We start from the raw sequence: 22,001 nt of genomic DNA, 5'->3' as shown, positions 1-22,001 counted from the left end.
GCCCCGTGTACAGTCCCGTGTACAGTCCCGTGTCCAGCCCCGCAGCCAGCCCAGCTGACAGCCCCGAGGCCGTCGTAAGCCCCACACAGCCCTCAGCAATAAGTGTGGATGACAAGACCACGGGGGCCCAGGGGGTACAGCCGCTTTTTCCATACAAAGTTTGCAATGTTCCATTCCTGTCCGCATCAGGGCGTTCGCCGGGGGTCCCTATTTCTAGAACACTATCGGAACAGGCTTTACAGAATGGTGCTAAGGCTGTTAGCAGTATAGATGGGCCTAAGACGTTGCAGCCATTTATAAGGCCTCGCAAGGTGGGGCCCTCTAAGCAGGCGCAAGAGGGGTCTGTAAACACATATGAGGTATTTGCGGCTCATGTAAAAGAGATGCAGATGGCTGTTCGAAAACTAAAACGCCAGGCGATCGCCGCAAACCTAAAATGGGGGGTGGGGGTGAACAAGCCCCTGTACACAAGTATGGCCCATCAGAAGATCGTGGAAAGGGTTGGGGTGTGTAAAAAAGTGATAATCCAGGAGTGTCAGGCGGCTGTGGCAGACATACATGCTATACGGGCGTGACTATGGCAACACCGGCCCCTAAAGACCCCCACAGCCAGTGGTGCTCATAAGAGGCCCCCAAAATATACCCGTAAGGTCCAGAGGTTAGTGACAAAGTCTGTAGGCTTCTTAAGACTGCTCAAGCAGCGTACATCTGATGCCTCACAACCCTTCAAACAAGACACATCTGTTTCCCTAGGCCCCTTCAAACAAGACACATCTGTTTCCCTCGACCCCTTAAAACACTGTACCATAGTTTCAAGAACAGCTCCTGAAACATATAAACCAGCACTTCACCACCGACAATACATAGGTGCAGGGTCTAACATACCGAGGGTCGGCCATTTGAAGGGGGTAGGGGGGCGGACTTTAAAACTCCAAACACAGCAACATTCAGAAGGACCTAGGGGTGGAACTGTAGCAGCGGCCTCCATGAACAAGGCGTACAATGACACCAACCAACCTGTTCAGATAGGCTGGGGCATGGTATCTCGAAAAGCCTGGGGCCGTAAAAGAAAAAAAAAGTGGCTTAATAGTACAAAGCAACGCCGGCGTTTAATAAATAAGCTGAAGAAGGCTAGAATATGCGCTACCCGCAGGTTTACAAGGACTCCTGAGACAGGTCCCACCATGACCCCCCAAAATGACACAGCAGAGAACACCTCCGCAATTCACACTCCTACTGATGAGGGCCCTGAGCCCTTGTTTTTAGAGAGTGTTAGAAGTTACACTCGCAATGTAGAGAGGTTTAGGGCCGTAGAACACTATGAGGAGTTTAGATTTATTAACCTCAATCAAATAACATCATCCGATCAGGGTGTTCAGGCTATACATCAGGCTGTGCAGGAGCTCATAGAAAGGTTGTTACACAATGTGGGGCCTAATGACTTTTTCCAACTCCGCTTCCAGGGGCAGGGTTTTGACACTCCGTTGTTCACCAGGCGGAAGGCCCGAGATGTTTTTGACGCTGTGCAATTTTTAGAAAACCTCTCAAGGCTTTTACAGAGTAAGGCAGAACTAGTCGCCTATGGCACTTTTAGAGTCATAGCCCTCATTGTACGGGGGCGTGAGGGGGGTGTTTCCAGACCTTTAAAGAGCATACTCTACAGTCAAATAATTGGCAAGAAACAGAGGTGGCTGCTCAACTTTAACAGCCCCTCTGCCAACACATGTCTGGCGGCCAGCATCGTGGGGCTGCTGATGGCTCGCAAGACCCCTGACGCTGTCATCATGTCTAGAGCTGCTGAAGCCCATGAGGTTCTTGAAATACCTCCTGACCGAATGGTCGGCTTTGGCGATATAGGTCTTTTTGAGAACTATTTCGCCGTGACGGTGAAAGTTCTTCATCACAACGGTTCCTGGAAGTACTTTACAACCGGTGGCCCTGTGAGAAACAAGACCGTATATGTCCTCCACGCCGAAAATCATTTTTATGGCATCTTGAACCATAAAGGTTTTCTGGGGGCCAGGAATGTGTGCGCCCACTGTGACCATATATACAGCAATAAAACATACCACCAATGTGAAATGCATTGCAAGATGTATCAGAGGGACGGCTGTATAGAAGACGCTACCCTGAAGGTGAGGTGCGGCACATGTAGGATGTTTTGTCGCTCGCAAAACTGCTTGAGCATACACGAGAAATCTTTTAACTGCGCCCCTAAAAAGGACTGCAGCGAGTGTGGGCGGTATGTGGCAACGGATCACAAGTGCAAAGGTATGATATGCCCCCGTTGTCATGTGTCTTACGAGGCCGGCACCAACCATCAGTGTTATATGGGTAAAGGTCTACCACAGACCAAGACCGAAGACTATATAGTGTTTGATATAGAGTGCACACAAGAGACGGGGGTACACCAGCCTAACTATATTTACGCACACCATCTAACTTCCGACGCCAGCTGGGAGTTTGAGGGACGAACGTGCGTTGGTGATTTCCTAAAAACTTTCATTCAAACGAAATTCCAAGGGTATACCATGCTAGCCCACAACTCAAAAGCCTATGACTCCTTCTTTATTCTGCGAAACATGATTCGTGAAAAGATACATGTGGAACTCATAACCCAGGGGTCTAATCTGATGTTGATGACGGTATGTCCTTTTAAAATACGCTTCATGGACACCCTGAATTTCCTGCCCATGATATTGAGCAAGCTGCCAAAGGCCTTTGGGTTCCCAGGGTGTAAAGGTTATTTTCCACACTTTTTTAACACCTGGGCTAACCAGAATTATGTGGGCCCCATGCCGCCTCCTGACAGCTACGGTGTTGAATACATGATGCCTGATGAGAAAGTGAGCTTTCTACAATGGTACTCTGAAAACCGTGAAAAGGAGTTTCACTTTCAAACAGAGTTGAAAGCTTATTGTCAGGCGGATGTAATGATCCTGCGGCAAGCTTGTAACCTCTTCAGAGATGCTGTGGTGTCTATGACTAAAGAAGTCACGGTCTTGAAATCCAAAACCCCTGAAATGCTGCAAGCGGTCGAATACATAGACCCATTTCAAAACGTCACTCTGGCATCCATGTGTATGTCCATCTACAAACACATGTTTTTAATGCCCGAAACTATAGCTCTAGTACCGCCAGACCTCTATAACGGTAAACAGAAACGTTATTCAACCCCCTCTATCCAATGGCTCATGCACGTCTCTGAGAAGGAAGACATACAAATTCAGCATGCCTTACAGGGTGGTGAATACCGCCTGGGCCCCTATTACCTGGACGGGTTCTCTGTAATTAAGGGTGTGCCGACAGCCTTTGAATTCAACGGTTGTTTTTACCACGGATGCCCCAAGTGTTACAAACCCCACGAGTATAACAAAATGCTGGGGTCCAAATTTGAACACTTATACAGACGAACTCTGACAAAGGCCCAGTATGTTGAAAACCAGGGCTTCGCTATGAGAGTTCTTTGGGAGCACGAGTGGTTAGACATGTTAAAAACCGACACAGACCTCTGCTCTTTTCTTAAGACCCGTGATTTACCCACACCTCTGGAGCCCCGCGATGCCTTATTTGGGGGGCGCACAAATGCCATACAACTGTACAAGGCCGCTGGTGAGGGTGAGAAAATACACTACTATGATTTCACCAGTCTGTACCCTTTTGTGAACAAGATGAATTTGTACCCTCTGGGTCATCCCACCATCATCTATAGAGATTTTAAGCCCCTATCCGAATACTTTGGGCTTATCAAATGTGAAATCTATCCTCCTAAGCAGCTTTACTTCCCGGTGTTACCATGCAGAGTCGATGGCAAGCTGATGTTCCCCCTCTGTCGAACATGTGCGATGCTTAAAGAAGTTGACGGCTGCAGACACACCGATGAACAAAGGATGCTCACAGGGACCTGGTGTAGCATCGAGGTACAAGCTGCCTTAGAGAAAGGGTACAGGATAGGTAGAGTGCACGAAGTGTGGCATTTTAAGAGCACTACAACACAACTCTTTGCCCCCTACATTAATTTGTTTCTCAGAGACAAACAGGAGGCCTCAGGGTATCCTGAATGGTGTACTAGTCAGGATGCAAAACAGAAATACATCGACGACTACTACGCTCACGAGGGTATCCGTTTACGACCCCATCTGATAGAGGTCAATCCTGCACGCCGACAGTTAGCCAAACTCTGTCTCAACTCCTTATGGGGAAAATTTGCACAGCGCACAAACCTTTCAAATATTACCTTAATATCAGATCCTGATGAACTGTTCAAGTACCTGTTTGCCCCATGCTACGAGGTGTCCAGCTGCGACTTTATCGATGACGATACCGCGGCTTTGTGTTGGAAATACGCCCAAGAGTACCCCACATCGAGTAACAACATAAACATTTTCATAGCCTGCTTCACGACAGCCCACGCTCGTCTAGAGCTTTACGGGGTTATGGATAAGCTCCAGGATCGCTGCTTGTATCACGATACAGATTCTGTGATTTTTCTGAGCAAGCCGGGGGATGAAGACCCTCCTCTGGGAGATTATCTGGGTAATCTAACCAGTGAGCTAGATAAGGATGAGTTTATAAAAGAATTCACGGCCTCCGGACCTAAATCATACAGCTACCGTACCAACAAGAACAAGGTGTGTATGAAGGTCAAAGGGATAACATTAAATGTCAGCAACACCCTAAAAATCAATTTTGATAGTTTGAAGAATCTGGTGCATGAATACGCTACAGCAGACGATTCTGAGAATGCTAAAACCATAGTCGTGAACCAGCCCTGCATAGTCAGATCCAAAAAGAAGTGGGAAATCACAACCCAGCCTCTACATAAAACATTGCGAGTTGTTTTTGATAAAAGGGTCCTGACCACCGACTATAAAACACTGCCTTATGGTTATTAGACCCATTAGAGAGACAGCCACCACAGCATGGACACTAGGTTACAGCATCCGTTCTCCTGCGTGCTAGCAGGACCCTCAAACTGCGGGAAAAGCTACTTTATAAAAAAGCTCTTAGAAAATGCCGGCTCTGCTTTATCACAAACCCCTAACAACATTGTGTGGCTTTATTCATGCTGGCAGCCTCTTTATACAGATTTGGGCCGCCGGTTCCCACATATCAAATTTATAGAGGGTATACCGGATAACCTCAACGATGATGAGCTACTACCCCCAACCCTTGTAAATATGATAATTGTTGATGATCTGATGCGTGAAGGTGGTGATCATCCCGAGTTAGAGAGAGCTTTTACCCAATATTCCCATCATCGTAATCTAAGCATCTGCTACATTGTGCAGAACTTGTTTTACAAAGGCAAGAACAGTAGGTCTATAGCTCTCAACGCTTCATACCTTGTTTTATTTAAAAACCCTCGTGACAAACAACAAATATCCGTCATAGCTAAACAGATGTACCCCGGAAACACACACTTCTTCATGGAGGCCTTTAACGACGCTACAGCAAAACCCCACGGGTACCCGTTGGTAGACTTAAAAAATGAAACTCTAGAAGACTATAGACTAAGGGCTGATATTTTTCCCCCAGAGCTACCTGTAGTTTACACCCTAAAGCCCAAGACCAGGACCTATAAAAAGCAACACTGATGTCTTTTAGAACCATTTACACCCCCGCCCTTATAACGCACAGTGGTGACCATGTCTGCACACCTACGCAGCAATTTAGCCCTCCTGAAAATGCTTGTTAAAGCCAGTCCCCAACATCGAAAGGCCATCCTGGGCACCCCTTCTGACGATTTAGTGTCTGCCATTTCAGAAATAGCCCTAAACACCCTAAAAGGCAACGTCCCTATATCAAAGCGGCAGTTACAGGTTCTGAAGAAGAAGAAGGGGCTTATCAAGAAGCTCAGTAATAAAAGGGGCTCACTCATAACAAAGAAGAAACTGGTGAAACAGTCTGGAGGTTTTATAGGTAGCTTGCTGGGGATAGCTATACCTGTAATTACAAGCCTCCTCGCGGGTCAGTGATGGACCACGCCACAAAAATGTATCTGGTTCCTAGGCAGCAGATGGAGCAAATGGGGTCCACCAATGACAACGCCTGGGATATCCGTAGAAATGAGACTCTACGCCTGGATACTGAAATTAAAGACATTTTGAGCAGGACTGATCTAAACCCCTACGACAAGGCTAACCTTTACAACAGCACTCTCAAAAAATTCTTAAATTACTACACCCAGTGGAATACCGAGAAGAACAAGTTGACTCTATATACCCCAGACTCTGAACAACCAGCTGCTCAGGCCCCCGATCCGCAGCCCCTACAACCGCCTCCCGATGGTGCGACAGCCTCAGATACCTTTGTTGGAGACCTCCTGAAAAATATAGGTCAAAGGCACAGAGGGGCTGCGCAGATGCTCATGAGTAAACTAGCCGCTTCTAAAGACCTAACCTCTTGGAATGATCGCGGCGAGTTCCTCTACAAGGGCCAGCCTGTTGCAGGGTCTCATATGTACGATCTAGTCAAAGGTCTCACACACCCCAAAATCCTAACGCCTCAAAATGCCCCGAGAGGCTGGGAACAGTTTCTGAAGGCTGCTGCTGAACTCAATATACCCTCCGCGCTTGTTGGTAATAATGAACACCGCCGCCTGCTAGACAATTTGAAGAGTCCCCTACTGCCATTGCCTACAGGTTCTGAAGGCCACAGACTATCCCCTAAATGGACTACTCCTGCACCGTCGGTGCCAGCTCGAAAAAAAAAAAGACATTGCCCCAGCCACCCTTCGCATGGATTTTTGATTAAGTGTGTGTGAATTTTTATTCCTAGGTTTCTGCAATAAAGTTTTGTCAACTACATATTTTGTAATAAACACCTTGTTATAACTTTACAAACCGTCTCAGTCGTCTTTCAAAAAACATTTTATGGTGCATGTATATTGAAATAACGAGTCTGAATGCATGTTTTTAAAAAATATAATGTCTTTTATTTTAAACGTTCAACATTAAGCATACAACTGTTATAAACTCTTACAGTTTTGACAAGGTACATATTCAGTTTTCACAGGTCTGACCGACACCCTGGTGTTTTCTTTTACATATCTCGCAACTATACGGTCATTGTTAACAAGATCCCCCGGATATAGCTTTAAGAAATTTCTAAACGAAAGACCCTGTGACATTTTACTGATAAAATAAATACAATGTTCCCCGCATGTGATGGCCATGGAATCCTGCACCCTTAGTTTGTTATACTCCACCACCGCTGCAGCTTTTTTCACAAACTTGAATATAGGGGTTGTATAGAGTTTGTGCTCAGGGAACTCTGCTGTACTGTCAAACACTGTAACCTTGTCAACATCTATAAACATGGCTGCCCAATGTGTCCCAGCCTGGTCATGCGGGTCTGTGTTAAAGACTAGGGTGCATGGTCTTTCTGCCCCTATGTCGCCTGGTAACCCGTCGCTAGGGAAAACACCCAAAAAGTATTTCCTAGCGTATTTATGTCTGCTTAAGAAGTCACGTATCTGCACCGTATCCATTTCACAAATGTTTTTAAAGATAGTCAAACAAAATCTGCCTTGCGTGGTTGATCTGAATGATGCTGTCAAATACAGAGAATACGACCATGTTCACATTAGTCGCCAGTGGAGCTGCGAATCGTATTTCAGCTTTTAGATTCCCATTTTTGACCAGGTTGTAGTGATCGCCATCTTCCATGTCCGGTGTCAGGTCGAATGCGAACAACGTGTATCCACTGCCATAGCCTTCTCTTGACACCGCTACACCGCAGTCCCTTTGATGCTTGCCTGTTATCGAAACCAGTCCCTGATATTCCCTGATGTAATGCCCTGCTGCAAAACTGGGGGTGTAGGGTTTTGCAGGAATCACATTGCCCTCATGGACCAGCGCCGCGTAGTTGATGTTGTAGTGTTTAAAATTGAAGGGGTTTGAGGCATAGGTGCCACTAAAAGCTGTATTGTCCACAAACCCTATGATGATGAGCTTTGGTAGCTGTCCCAGAAATAGATTCTGCTGTTGTGTTAAGCGGGTACCTGCAGGGATGCTGAATACCTTCAGAGCTACTCTTTCCACAGCGTACTTGGCGTTGGATATTTGCAAAGCTTCGGCGTGCGCTAGCCTGACGCTCGGGGACACTTTCACTCTCTTTACAAACAGGCTCGCGGACAGTATGTTCAGCTTGTACTGTGCCGCATCCCCGTTGATGAGACAGAATGAGTCCTTGTTGCGATTGAGCTTGATCTTAAGATCAATTCCGTTGATGAGCAGTTTATCTTGGAAGAAGAGGTCCGAATGTATGCGCCCCAGGAGGTCCAAGGTACGGCTGGCTGTAGCATGCCCCGCTCTTTTTATAAAGCCCTTATTATCACCATCCAGAGCTGTGCTTTCAAACTGTCCGTGTGTATCCCTGTGAAAGAGACCCGCTGAAAGTTGTGTGTCAAGGGCATCGCTACTGTAATTTAGAATACTCTCTATGTATGCTCTGTAGGCGTACATGTTATCGTTCTGGGTGATGAGTCGGTCGCCCAGGGTGATGTCCACTTGATTAAACATGGTAGCTACAGGGTAAGCGATTGGTGCCACCTTAGAACCGTCGTCAATGTCGGTCCCATCCGCTTTTACGATTTTACACATAAGATGCAGCAGAGTGTTGTTGAGATCCAAATACATATCCGTGGCCCCTGACACATAAAACTCTATAGGTGCCAGCGGTGTCAATGCTGCTAAAGGCGACACCTCCATGAAGAAGCTGTTTTCGATGCTTGTCTGTGTGGGCTTTAGACTAAACAAGTCCAACTCTGATTTGGCGCACTCTCCAGATCCACAATGTACGAAGGCCATGGCTGTGTTTACAAGGCTTTAAAAAATATTTACTTTAGAGCCGGTTCGCTTCTTTGCAGCTCTCTTCTGTCTTGGAGCTCTTCTTTTCTGAGGACGTTTTGAAGGGGTCCTCCTTTTTTTATAGGGGGCTGGGGGCCCCCGACGTCTGGAAACACCCCGTTTCCTTTTGACACTCGCGCGTGGCTTATACATCAAACCAGCTCCTTCTTGAGGCTGCTTGTTCATGCGCTCTGCAACCGCCGATGTAACAGACCCCACCACCTCCTGGGCAATGTTCGAGGCAGCCGCCTTAACATGAGGTTTTGCAATTTCATAGCCTCTTCTCAGGAAAGGCATAGCTCTTCTAAACAGACTCCTAAAGAATCCTCCTAATCCAGCCCCGTACATAACGGGTGAACCTTGAAAGTACGGTGGTCCTCCATAACCGGCTTGACTTCTGTAATAGTCTCTGTACATAGACGGATCTCCGTAGGTTTTCATAACCACCATGATGGCTGCCTAATACCCTCTGTCGTGTCTAGGTCTTAAATGAAGCTTGACAATAACTTTCCCGTATTTAAAGGCAACCGGCTCAGACTGATCATCGTACATCATAATTGAAATAGTGTCAAAATGGTTTTTAGAAACTGCGACGTAGTCAGGTTTGTTAAATTGTATGTTGACCATGGTATTATTATCACCCTGTACATGCACCCACCTTAACAACGGCGAGTAACTATCACCTATCCTCTGAGACTCTACAATATCGCTGTGCACGTAGAGCGTGTAGAACCCCCCATTAATATCGGGGCACGTTTGATCTTGTTCCACGGGGCTTTTCACATGTTGTACTGTCCCTAAAATCCTTTTTAATTTACCTGAGCAGTTAAACAGGGTGTTTCGATTTATGGATTTAAGAAACACCTTCCTTCTCACATTATCTAGGACCAGATGAATATTCGGATGTGGTTCTATAGCGGCTATGGATTTGTTGATGGCTTCGATAATGCTTGTAACGTGTGGGTAGTAGCCGGGCGGGAAGGATGCGTGTATGCCCATGGGGTCCTGCTCCCTCTTGATGTGAAACTTGGCTTCGGCCGCTGTAAATGTATTCCATGTTCTAGGGTATTGTATTTCTGTTAGGGCAACCTCCCAGTCCCCCTTCAGGTCCACAGCCTTAGCCAATTTGACGGTGTAATTAGAAATCTGATTGTTGGGGAACATGTCCTTAGAAGCGTTGGATGGTAAGGTTATATAAAAGGGTGTAGTCTCCATCGTAGCAGCGGCTTTTAGCTCACACACCCTTCAGGGAGCTGGCCAACACCCAACTGTTAAATTTCTCAGGCCATCCGCGCCATTTGACATATGCCTGGCTCTTAGCACCTGTACCTTGCCTTTTCAGAACCTTTTCAACCCTATACACGCGGTTTGGATCATTGGGCACCTTTTGTAACTCTTCCTTGTAAAAGGATCCCGACACCGTTTCCCCATCGTAGTCCTTTAACCTGTAAATATACAGCCCTTCCTTAAGCTCCACACTTTCCACTATAAATATTTCATCACTAAAGGTCTGTTGGTAACCCTTAGTGAAGACTCCTTTCAGTTTTGAAATCCTTACATGATCACCATTTTTAAATACAGACTTCTTCACCTTTGTCCCAAAGTTAGGACCATACAAGTTTCTCCAAACAGTTAACGAGTTACTAGGTGTTACCTCTTCAGGTGCCATTTTGATGGTCCTATGATAACTAGCATTATATACAGCTAAAAAAGCCTGTAGAACATCCACGTATCTGTATGTATTGTTGGCCGTAAAATACCTCCACATCTTAGACTTTAAAGTTCTGTTAAACCTTTCTACAACAGCTGCTTTTACCTCCGTGTGTGTTACAAAATGTTGAACATTGTGCTGCTTTAATAATTTCTGAAATGACTTGTTTAAGAATTCTTTTCCTGCGTCTGTTTGTAGTTTTTGAGGAATACGTCCCTTATCAAATATGGCTTTAAAAGCGGCCATGACGCTAGCTCCACTTTTATCACGCAGCGCCTCTGCGTACGCGTATTTGGACAACACATCTATGACTGTTAATATATAACAGGCGCCGTCGTTATGTTTTGCAGTATCTTGAAGGCTGATTATGTCCGCCTGCCACTGATAATCTATACACGCATTAACGATTGTAGGACGCCTCTTAAAGCGTCTTCTGGCTGGTTTATGTAGTGAATACGCCTCCTCTCCTGATAACCATGTCTTCACAGCTTCTCTGCCTACCGACTTCTTTTCAGCCACAGCCCTTCTATATAGAGCGGCGCCGCTTCCGAAGCTGCCAACCCCTCTTGTATCATAATAAAGTTTTCTTAACAGGCCCTCCGACATGTTAGCAGTCATTAGAGTACATGAAATGAAAGACGCTTGTTTTGTGCAAGAACATTTTATAAAAAAAAAAAATGAGTATTACCAAATCACAAACAAAAGGGGTTTCATATCTTTTCACAGTATGCGTAGTAAGTACGGTTTAACACATATACTTTTTTTATGGTTGTAACATTCTACTACTTTACTTTAAATACACGCTAGCACTTAGCAATGCATCAGGACTTATCTATTATAAAATAGCCTTTGTGGTGCTAGGGCCACTACTTTTCTGCTTTTTAGATACACATTACACATGCGCCTATCTATAAGTCTTTCTATCATTTTTCTGTCACAGCACGCACAGGCGTTTGGCATGCCTCTTAGTTTTGCGCAGGGGTCGTTGGCATAGCGTATCTCCTTTACTGTCGCCATCAAGATCTTCAACATGTTAGGGTGGACAAAATTATTTTCATCACTCAGGCCGTGCACCACCCTTAGCAGCTTAAACATCTTGTACGGATCAAGCAAACTACATATGTGCCGTATCATTCGGTCTCTGTATGATTCGGCTAGACACTCGTGCGCCTCCTGTTCAGGGTCCCTAATACGGTGGCCGAAACACATGTTGTAATAGTCCCGTTTGACACACGCTCGTACAACTATAGCTGCAAAACCTTTGACACCAGCTATAGTGTCTCTGGGGAACCACGCCGTTGCTTTTACAAACTCATCGTTCTTAGAACCATCTTCACATTCCATGGGCAGAGGTGAACTCGGCTTTGTGGAACTTCCAGTCTGGTTTGCACAGCATATACAGGACAGATTCAAGCTGCGACCTTTTGGAGTCTGCCCCTGGGCCTCAGTTCTTTTCGGTGTTTCATCCTAGGTTCAAAAGACAAATATTGACACCCAGTTAGCGGTAGAAAGACAACAAACTTTCATGTTAAGGGTCTACGCCTAACATTTTTTACTTACCCACACACTTTCACCACCCTCTGCAGCGCCTCTGAAATCTTGAGAGTCGGTAACATCCATTGGGGACCCTTCATCTTCAACGCTTGTATCAGGCTGTTGCACAATTACCTTCGTAGGACTCATAGCCTTCTGAACATCCATGGTTTCATAGATGTGGGTATTAGGAGGTGGCCTTGTTTGATTTTCTTTGTGCATTATGAAGTAAGTGCATCCCACTGGTTCTGCTCTCTAGAGGGTCACAAACAAAAAAACGAAATATTAGCGTTCGATAGCTGTAGAAATAAAATACATCCTTATGATAAATGGCTGCTCATAACATTTTGACTCACCCCCACATTTTCACCACCCTCGGCGGCTGCTCTGCCGTCTTGAGAGTTGTTAATATCCTGCGATGCCCCATCAGCCGCGGTTCTGACATTTTGAGAGGCGGGAATAACATCAGATGCTCCCTCATCTTCCACGTTTGCATCAAGCTTTTGAACAGGGACATTCTCAGGAAAAAGACTCTCGCGAAAACCCACGTCTTCATAGACGGGTGTATTAGGCGGAACTATGGTGTCTTCCGCATCCTCCGACTGCAAGAGCATGCTTTGCTCAACCGTCAAGTCGCCACTCGATCCCTCGCTAGAGCTGCTGTCGCTCTTAATCGGGGACAGCGGACACCGCCAATCCTTGAAACCAGGGGCGCCAAAGCGCTTAGCAAACCCACAGCCATAAGCAGTAACGTCGCAACCCATATCCTTAGGTTCTTCTGGTTGAGCATTCTCGTCCATTACCAAAGGGCTTATGGTTCTGTAATAGCTAATGATGGGGGGCTGTGAGCCACCAACCCAGTGTTTTCTCGCAAATGGGTTGTAGCTCTTCTTCTCTGCCATGGCGCTCCTTCACGTAGTCCAGCGGTTGCTTGCTATACCAGGCTCCTGCCACCGGCTTATATGTATTCTGGCGGCTCCGCCACGCCTATGTCTCCAAAACAAAACTACACACCCCCCCTATGACTCAGCCGCCCCCTTCCGGGACAGCTGCGCACCCTTGTCAACACTAGTGCCACCTGTCACTTGTTGCCAACCGTTTAAGGCCCGGCCCTGTCAAAATTTAAGGCCAGGGTTTTCCAGCCAGAGCTGTCAAATTTTCCACACACAAGTTTAAGACTAGGCCTGTCATAATTAAGACTAGACCCATCACTTTCAAGGCCAGGATTCCTGGCCGGAGCTGTCAAAATTTAAGGCCAGGGTTTCCAGCCAGAGCTGTCAAATTTTCCACACACAAGTTTAAGACTAGGCCTGTCATAATTAAGACTAGACCCATCACTTTTTAAGGCCAGGATTCCTGGCCGGAGCTGTCAAATTTAAGGCCAGAATTGATGTGAAGGTATCACTATATACTACTCTTATCCTTTTTATTTTTACTGATTGTGATTCTTTACTGATGTTTTACTAGGCATATATGTTTCAATAAAGCTTTCTAAACTTAAAAAAAAAGAGTTCGGGACCTAAAATGGGTGCTGGTGGGCCCCTACATAATTTAACCATTTTGGGGGATCTCTGCATCTATTTAAAACAGTTTATACTAACTAACCGGCAGGCAGTGGTCCATTTTCCTTCCTCACATAAGGGCACACGACACCCTTGGCACACCACCGTGTACTTCGACTGTCATAACTATACCGAATATGTGCTTCCTTTTTGGAGTTTACAGACGACAGGCAATACACCTATGAGACAGGGCGATGCACCCAGCAGAAAGAGCTCTGAGATGAGAACTGTTTGCACCGCATACTCAGAAATTGATGTCACACTCAGTATTATGCTAAAGTTGTCTTATAAAGGCACTGCCATGACAGCCATAACTCGAAAATCATAAACACTGCCTTGCTTCCTTGGAATCTATAATGTTGGTATGAGATAAGGCCCTATTAACTGCAACCCATGGCTTTGTTTAGAATAGGCAGCTGGGATACCATCCCATAGCACCAAAGTTACATGTGCTTTCACATGATTAACGTATGACGCTTGACCCACATGCCTGCTCCTTAGATGTAGGTAGGATATCAAGGAATTAAACTTACATTGCGTCTGATTCAAGCGATTCAGCAGTACTCAAAGGTAACGTAAAATGGAATTACGGCTGTCAAAATAACAACCCATTTTTCTGTCCTCCTCCACTCAATGGCTAAGATAAAATGTGTATTAATCGCCAAGTAAAGGAAATGTACCCAACACCAAAGTGCTTAGAAATGTGTATTGAAAACTGCTCGTGTTCAAAGAAGGAGGGACAGTTTCCTGTCTTACGTTCTTGCTTTATATATGGTCAACGACAGATGACCGCGGTCTAAGCATTTTTTCTACATACATTTGACCACACATTTGAAAGGGCTTGAAATCAGTGCTCAGAATCCCAGACGAGCCTTCTCATTTAGCAAACCCATTAATGTACTGGGAACAGGAGTTCTGTTATGGGGCTGCTGTTTTTGTGGCCCACTTACACTATGAACATATTCCACTTAAAGCCAACTTAATGTGGTTTCTGAAGCTAGGTCTATGCGATGAAACCTTGCTAGTAGAAAAGGATTGGATATCATCAGCATAGATTTAAAGATACACTTGCATATGAAGTAGCAAGTCATGAATTGACAGTTTACTTACATTGAAAAGTTGAGGTAGTATATTGGGTTAGGGAATTTGGGTTGAAGTCATCAAACAGGTTTTCTCAATGTGGCTGAATTTGCCACACTGGATTTCCTATTGAAGGATGTCAAGTGGGCTAGATATCATGTGCAAGAATAGTCAGAGGACGCTTAGGACAGCAACTGCAACCCCTCCCCAGGCAGGTGCAGGGAAGGAGAAACAGGTATAAGACAGAGGCCAGGGTCCAGGATGATGTCCAGAGTTCAGGTAATGATGGCAAGGGTTGCTTCAGCTGCGCATAAGGGCCAAGAGCAAGGATCGAATTTCACGCGATTATTCAGAGATTGGAGGACAGGGTACTAGAAGCAACTCGATGTGTGGGATTTTTGCCACAGATACTGTTTTTAACTATCTACTGTCACACGTCTTCCATAATCCATGCCACCTAATATAGTGTACCAATTATACAGCAGTTTGTTCGGTAGTAATTCACTCCCCCTTCGTTATAACACGCATTTTAGAGGATATAGGCCCAGATGTATGAAAGGAAAATCTGGTCGCAAAGGGCAGATTCTCAGAATGTGCCCCTTTGCGACCGGTATTTTTGCATTTGGGATGCATCATCCCAAATGCAAAAATCGCAGTTTAAGGAATCTCTAAATTGAGATTCCTTTAATTGCGATTGCATTTAAGGAATCCCAAATTGAGATTCCTTAAATGCAATGCAACAAAGTAAAAAAAATTGCGATTTCGCTAATAGGGGGAGCAAATTACCATGAAGTTGAACTTCATGGTAATTTGCAAAAACTTTGAAAAATGCACTTTTGTGCAATTGTCAAAGTTTCATGTTGTGCACACACATGCCCTTAGGGCATGTGTGTGCGCAACATATGTGCACAGATTAATTTCAGGGGTGCAACAGGGTGTCCTTTGGACACCCCTGCAGCCTTGAAATTGCATTCTCAATTTGCGATTCGCTAATTGCTAAATCGCAAATTGAGAATGTCTTCCCATTCATTCCTATGGGCCTCTGGGCCCATAGGAATGAATGGGGAGGTATTCCTTATTTGCGACTCGCAACTTGCGACTCGCAAGTAAGGAATATTAAGAAATCGCAATTTTTTTAGCGATTTCTTCATGCATGGCATTTTGCTATTCCTTATTAGCGAATCATTATTTTTCGCTAGTAAGGAATCGCAAAATGGATGCTTGATGCATCTGGGGGATAGTCTTTAGTGAGAAATTCGGAGCGTGGCCCATATCATATTGCCTTATAGCAGAATCCTGGGGGCTATACCAGTTGTTAAAGGCCCTGAACCCGAATTATAGGTCAGTGCCACAGGTCAGACATTATAAGCCACGAGCCACTTTATTGCCTTCAATTGAGCTCTCAGCATTCTAATGTTCTAATAATAATTTTGTAGTGTTAGCTGGTATTTGTAAAATTGTTCTATGTGAAGTTTGTCCAACACTGAGCTGCAACAAATAGTTTGTTGGTGCAATATGGTTTGGTATAGTGTTGATGGTGGTTGGTTGTGGCTTGGTGGGGAGGAATGAAGCAGAGGGGGAACTTAGTATTCCTGTTGGCTAGTGCTGTGTTTGTTTATGTTAGAGGAATGCAAGTGATGAATGAAAGGTTGCATGACAAAATATACAACCACAAAGATGTTATGTTCTAAAAATAAAGGAGTTTAGATAACCGACCTAAAAAAGTCCACTTTTCGTACATATAACATAAATACAAAAATAATGAGTTCTAAAATATTGTGGTCCAAAATATTGACTTTATAATAGTAAGTATATGTGTGTAAATTTAATTAACATATTTAAAATACGATTTCTGTTATACAGTACTATGTTTTAAAAATCTATATATAAAATATAAATTAACATTTAAATATTATTTTATTAGCTTTAAAATAATGTCTATAAAAATACATGGAGGGGGGCGTGGACAACCATCTAAGATGGTGGACGGAACACAGCGAAGCTCCAGAGAGGCAATCAGGAATCACCAAATATCTGTTGCCATCCCCACCACAACCACCCAAATGCTTCTGGGGATCGATATTGTTACCCGCTCCGGAGCCTTCTGCAACCGACGACGGTGCTGTTCCAGCTCTGCTGATGGCTGGGACGACCTGAGAGCCTCGTCCTCTCTGCTGCCTTCAGGGTCCGTCACTTGGTTGGTGCTGCAGACTGTGGTGGGCCTCCCCCCGGTCCTACCCTACACCATCCGGCGGTGGCACCTCTGGCCTCCGGGGGAGCCACAGCATCATTAGGGTGTGCGGCACCCGCTCTTGACGTGGGGGCAGTGATCTTGCCTGGGAGACGAACTGGGTGTATGACTGTCAGGGGTCGTCCTGGGGCAGTCTGCCTCCTAACACCCCCATGGGCCTGGCTGGAGCTGTATACCCACTTGTTGGCCTGTGCTGCCCATGTGGCTGCAACAACCAGAGGGGAGATTGCCTAAGGAGGGTGAGGCGGCCCACACTTGGACACCAGCTTTTAGGCAGGAAGTGTTTTTGCAGTTCCCATTTCGCTGCCTGTTTTTAAAGGCACTGCTGTGGGAATGCCAGAAAAAAGCCTGCCAGATACGATTTGCACTCATAATCTGTCAGGCAGCCTCACCAATGGTTTTGGGGTGGTGGCGGGGTGGACCCGGCGCTGCACCACCAGACTCATAATCGATGTCGAAGTGTGCATGCAGCTCAGTGCAGCTCACTTTACAGAATTTGTGCATTTGTAAACTGGTAATGTTTCTGTTTTAAAATAATTATTAAGTCCTTTGAGAAAATAAGAATTTTGCATAATTTACTACCTGCTCATGCTTAGGCGTAATTTTCAACCTAACTTATAACTGCATTTCACTTAACACAAGTGAACAATATTGTGTGTAATAGTTTTTGGATGTACTATTTACCAAATTCCATTTTCTTGCATTTGGTAAATATGGCCAACATTTACTGTGCACAATGTTTTCAACATTTGGACAGATTAGTGCAAGCTACATTTTTAGATATGCATGTTTAAATATCTTAAACACTATTCGTATTGAGGACCTAAAGCCCTCATTCCCAACCGAGTAAAACTCTGGGTGCTAATTGGGTTAATAATGCCCCCTTTTAGGCATCAGTGTACCAGGGAATGGCATTTACTGGGTGCACTCTGGGTGCTAATTGTGTTCCCTTTTAAGCATTCCCCCTTTTACGTATTCCCTCTATTAAGCATCAATACACCAGGAAATGGCATTTATTGGTTGCACAGTTACTACACCAGTATTTGTAATCCAGACTTTGAAAGGGAGGCAACATAGTAATTATGCATGATCTCCTCATTTCCATGGTGAGCAGCTAAAAATGTTTGGTGTTTCGTCCCACGATTTACACATGGACTTTCCTGGCACAAATCATGTGGTCAAGAACCCCCACACTGCACAATTAGCTTTGAAATGGTATTATGCGCAGAAAGATTAATGAGCCCATAACTGTATTCTGTAAGTATGTTTTGTGCATGTATATTTTGCTATTGTACATTAAGTATATGTCCAACATAAATTATTGCAAAAGTCATGATTTTCATGTAGAAGTGTTTAAGCAAAAAACCTTGCAATGGTAGGCAGGCTGCAAAGCTTTCCAACTGTCTTTGTGAAGATAGCAAAAACATAATTACAGCGTCATATACTCTTAGTTCAGCACAGGGCATCTATATGTATACCTTATTTGGCAACATTAAGTAATCATTAACCTCTGTTTTGTTACGTTTTGTGAAGATTTCAGGCCCTTAATGCAGGTAACACAAAGAGAACATTGTTTTATTGCTCAGTGCATTTCTCTAGGTAGTCCAATAAAGGTAACAACAACTCCACAAGTTGAGATAATAGTGTCATCATCATTCTTTCCCATGGACTGTCACACAGGTCCTCCATGTTTTGTCCATCTCTTAGTTTTGAGTAAAGCCCACTTCATGGGAAAGCTCTGCTGCTCTGTCAATTTGTGTTTCATCTAGCCCTTTACTTTCCTGAGCTGGGCAGTAATTTACATTCATTGGAGGTTCTACATAATTTTCAAATCTGCACAATGATGATTAGGAAGACTCCAAATGCGTACCCTCATTTTGAGTGAGAACGGCCACTGCCCCTCACTCCAGGCTATGTGGTGGCTAACCTTTGTGGAAGATGTTATCGACCCAGTGGTGCAGAGTGCAGACCTTTTTTCCTTAAACCGGATATGAGAATGCCTACTGGCTTTACTCAGTGAAAGGTCTATTCATCTCTCACAAAAGGAGTATGTGTGTTAGTGTGTGTCTTTGTGTGCATGCATGTTTTTGCATAACTGTGATTTACTATTACTAAGTGAATGGTGTGGTTAATTTTTGTCCTGTGTGCATACTTTCCCATGAGAAGTACAGAGAATCAGGTGTCCCAATGGAGTAACTTGAGACCTAATTTGTGTGTTGGCAGAAAATATACTCTGTTGCAATGGCTACAATGTACCCTTTCTGCCAAAATAATGGTCCGCTCGCCAGATTTATGTATGGGTGGACCTCTGGTGTAACAACAGACCGACCTATGTTCCACCCCTCTAACAGACCAACAGATTAACGATCATAGGAGGTTGGCCCGTATGCCCATCCACCTAATTTAGAATGGTGGACATACAGGTCAGTTTTCATTTCTTGTCACCACTAGGAAAACCCTGGCGGTAAGGGGCAGTGAAAACTGCAAAATACCCCCATCACCATGTAAGATAATTCCCATGGCGAGTGGGGCATTTTTTTTTAAATTTCAAATCCTGCTTTGTGGTTTTGTTTTTGAAAATAAAAATTTGAACGTTTGATGAACAGCTTCGTCATGTTGACAGAGCCATCCATCAAACTTCCACTTTATTTCCAGGAACCACCTTGAAAGCGGTCCCGGAAATTCTAGCTATGCCCACTGGCCTGATGTCCATATCTAAATACGGCAGGCGGAGAAACCTTCAGCACGGCAGTCGTAAAGTACTGCGCAATGCCGATAGTTAATACTCTGTCAGCCAATATATACACCAGGCATTTCGTTCTCTGACTGTGGTGCATTAGCATTGGTATCCTTAGACACCAGTGGTAAATAGTAGGGGTGGGCGGAAGTCACTGAATTTTGCTTTGCTCAATTCTGCAGAGTTACCTAAAATCTCAGCAGGATTCTTCAGAGTTCTGCGAGCAGCGGAATTCTGGTCCGTCGCGCAGATATTTAGCGCTTGGAGCTTGTCCCGCATTGAAAAAAACAGTGTGAACTGCACCACAAAGCAGGCAAGATGGTGCTACTTCTTTCTGATGTTCAAGTAGATTTTCTACTCGAACAGCAGCTTTCGCAATGCGAATGGCAACTTTCTCAACTCAAGCAGTAGCGTCCTGCTACGACTGCCACTTTATGAAATCTCACGAGAGGCAGTCTATCGCTTGTTTTTTTTGCTAGTGCTCGGCAACCTAATGTTGGTGAGCTGTGCATGAGAAAATCTTCACCACACACTAGTTGGATGAGTTTTTGTTGAACCCCATACTCCAAGCAGAGAGGTCAAAACTCTGTGAACTCCACCGACAGAGCAGAGTTTACTGCCCACCTCTAGTAAATAGAAGTGCCCATACAAGATACTGTGCCATGACCTCTGAATGTCCCAGGACACAAGAAAAGGCAACACACCTTTCACTCCAGCACCACAGGAACAATGCACTATTGGGCACTATATTCAAGAAGAAAAAGGAACTTTATGTGGTTCAAACGTTCTTCCTGTATAAATCTGAGAGAAAACCACATATAGAAAACAGAGGAGTGCTGAAAAAATCATTAACATGACTATTTATAGAAAATGTATTGAAATCAGTAATCTACACTCCTAACATTGGCCATATTTGGATTGGTAAGTGTTAATGTTAAAAAGTATTGCTAAGTTGCAATATTGGTGGATGAAAAGGTGAAAAGGGGGTTGCACAGTGAGGTATGTTGCCAAGAGACATGAAGAGGGTGGTCTAACAAGTATTGTGCAGTTTTTATATCTGTTAGTGTGTGACAGTGGGGGATTATGAAGTGTTTATCTCTGGGAGTGGATGGGATTCACTTCAACTCTGGAGATACTGCCTTAACTTAAATTGGGTAATGGTTGCTGGATAAAATTAGTCAGTGCCACGTCCCTATATTTGAAAAGAACTAACCTACATAGTCAAAGTTGCAACTTCAGAAGTAAAATTACATTATAGAGCAAAAGACTTTCGAAAATGTCAATGACATTATTTAAGTTTCATCAAAGAGTGCAGCAATTAAATAGTAATAAATAGGAAAGTGCAAAATTGTAGAACATTTACATCTAAATCATGTGTTTTTTTTAGTTTTGTAAACAACATAAACGTCACAAAGCTTGTAAATGTTTTTTTCTTTTAAAATGTGATAAAATTAAGGGTGATGGGAGAAAGATCTTGCAAAGAAATACTTTTTGGCTCTGGTTGCAAGTTAAGGGCTACATTGCGAACCCCATGGTTTGTTCAGGGATCCAAATTAAGAGTTGTGTGAAAATTAACACACTCTTACAATTTTCCCATGATAGATTTGGGAAGATCAAACTGGATGTAATTTGTTTAGGGAAAAGGCTATGAAAAAGACAAAACATGCAAATTTGGGCTTGAATTATTAGTTATTCTTTGAAACATTATTAGGCCTGGGTGGAACTCACAGAAAATTCACTCTGCGGAATCACACAGACTTACATAAAAACTGCAACTTACACAGAGTGCCGCCAATTGGCAGAAAGTACATGTTGCGCTTCTCGCACTCTAATTTTATCCCTAGTAGTGTGTTACATGCTGAAAAATTGGTGCAAATGGCACCATGATGTTTTTTAGTTAATTTTGCTGCTGCTCGAGTAGAAAATCTACTCAGGAAACAGCCCCCTAACCTCGACCACTCATGACCAACTGCGCTCATAAAATTTCACTGGAAGCCCTCGTAGCGGCCAGAAATCGCTGTGGGAGATGCCAAATCTTACTGGTGCTCTCCAACTCACATCCTAAAGCCTCACGGTGTTCCCGTGTCATTGTGGTACTCGAACGGGAAAGAAATTCCTTCATACGGTGGCTGGCGATATTTGACGGTAAGTCAGCGTTACAAGAATATGCAGAGTTGCCAAAATTCTTCAATCCCACGCGCTGAATTGAAATTTGCCCAGGTATAGTCATTATATGTAGCTTCAGATGAATAACAATACCCTGGTCTTTGTTATT

At 44.3% G+C, this 22,001-nt stretch overlaps 1 protein-coding gene across 2 annotated transcripts in view; it reads right to left on the bottom strand.

The window, feature by feature from the left end:
* GALNT18 (polypeptide N-acetylgalactosaminyltransferase 18) overlaps positions 1-22,001 on the bottom strand; it is a 1,871,693-nt gene that overhangs the window by 570,628 nt on the left and 1,279,064 nt on the right. The window lies entirely within an intron of this gene.

The sequence above is a fragment of the Lissotriton helveticus genome, chromosome 3_1, assembly GCF_964261635.1.
Source record: "Lissotriton helveticus chromosome 3_1, aLisHel1.1, whole genome shotgun sequence".
NCBI classification, from domain to species: domain Eukaryota; kingdom Metazoa; phylum Chordata; class Amphibia; order Caudata; family Salamandridae; genus Lissotriton; species Lissotriton helveticus.
Note: the sequence above shows the minus strand (reverse complement) of the source record. Positions and strands in the feature narration are given on the sequence as shown.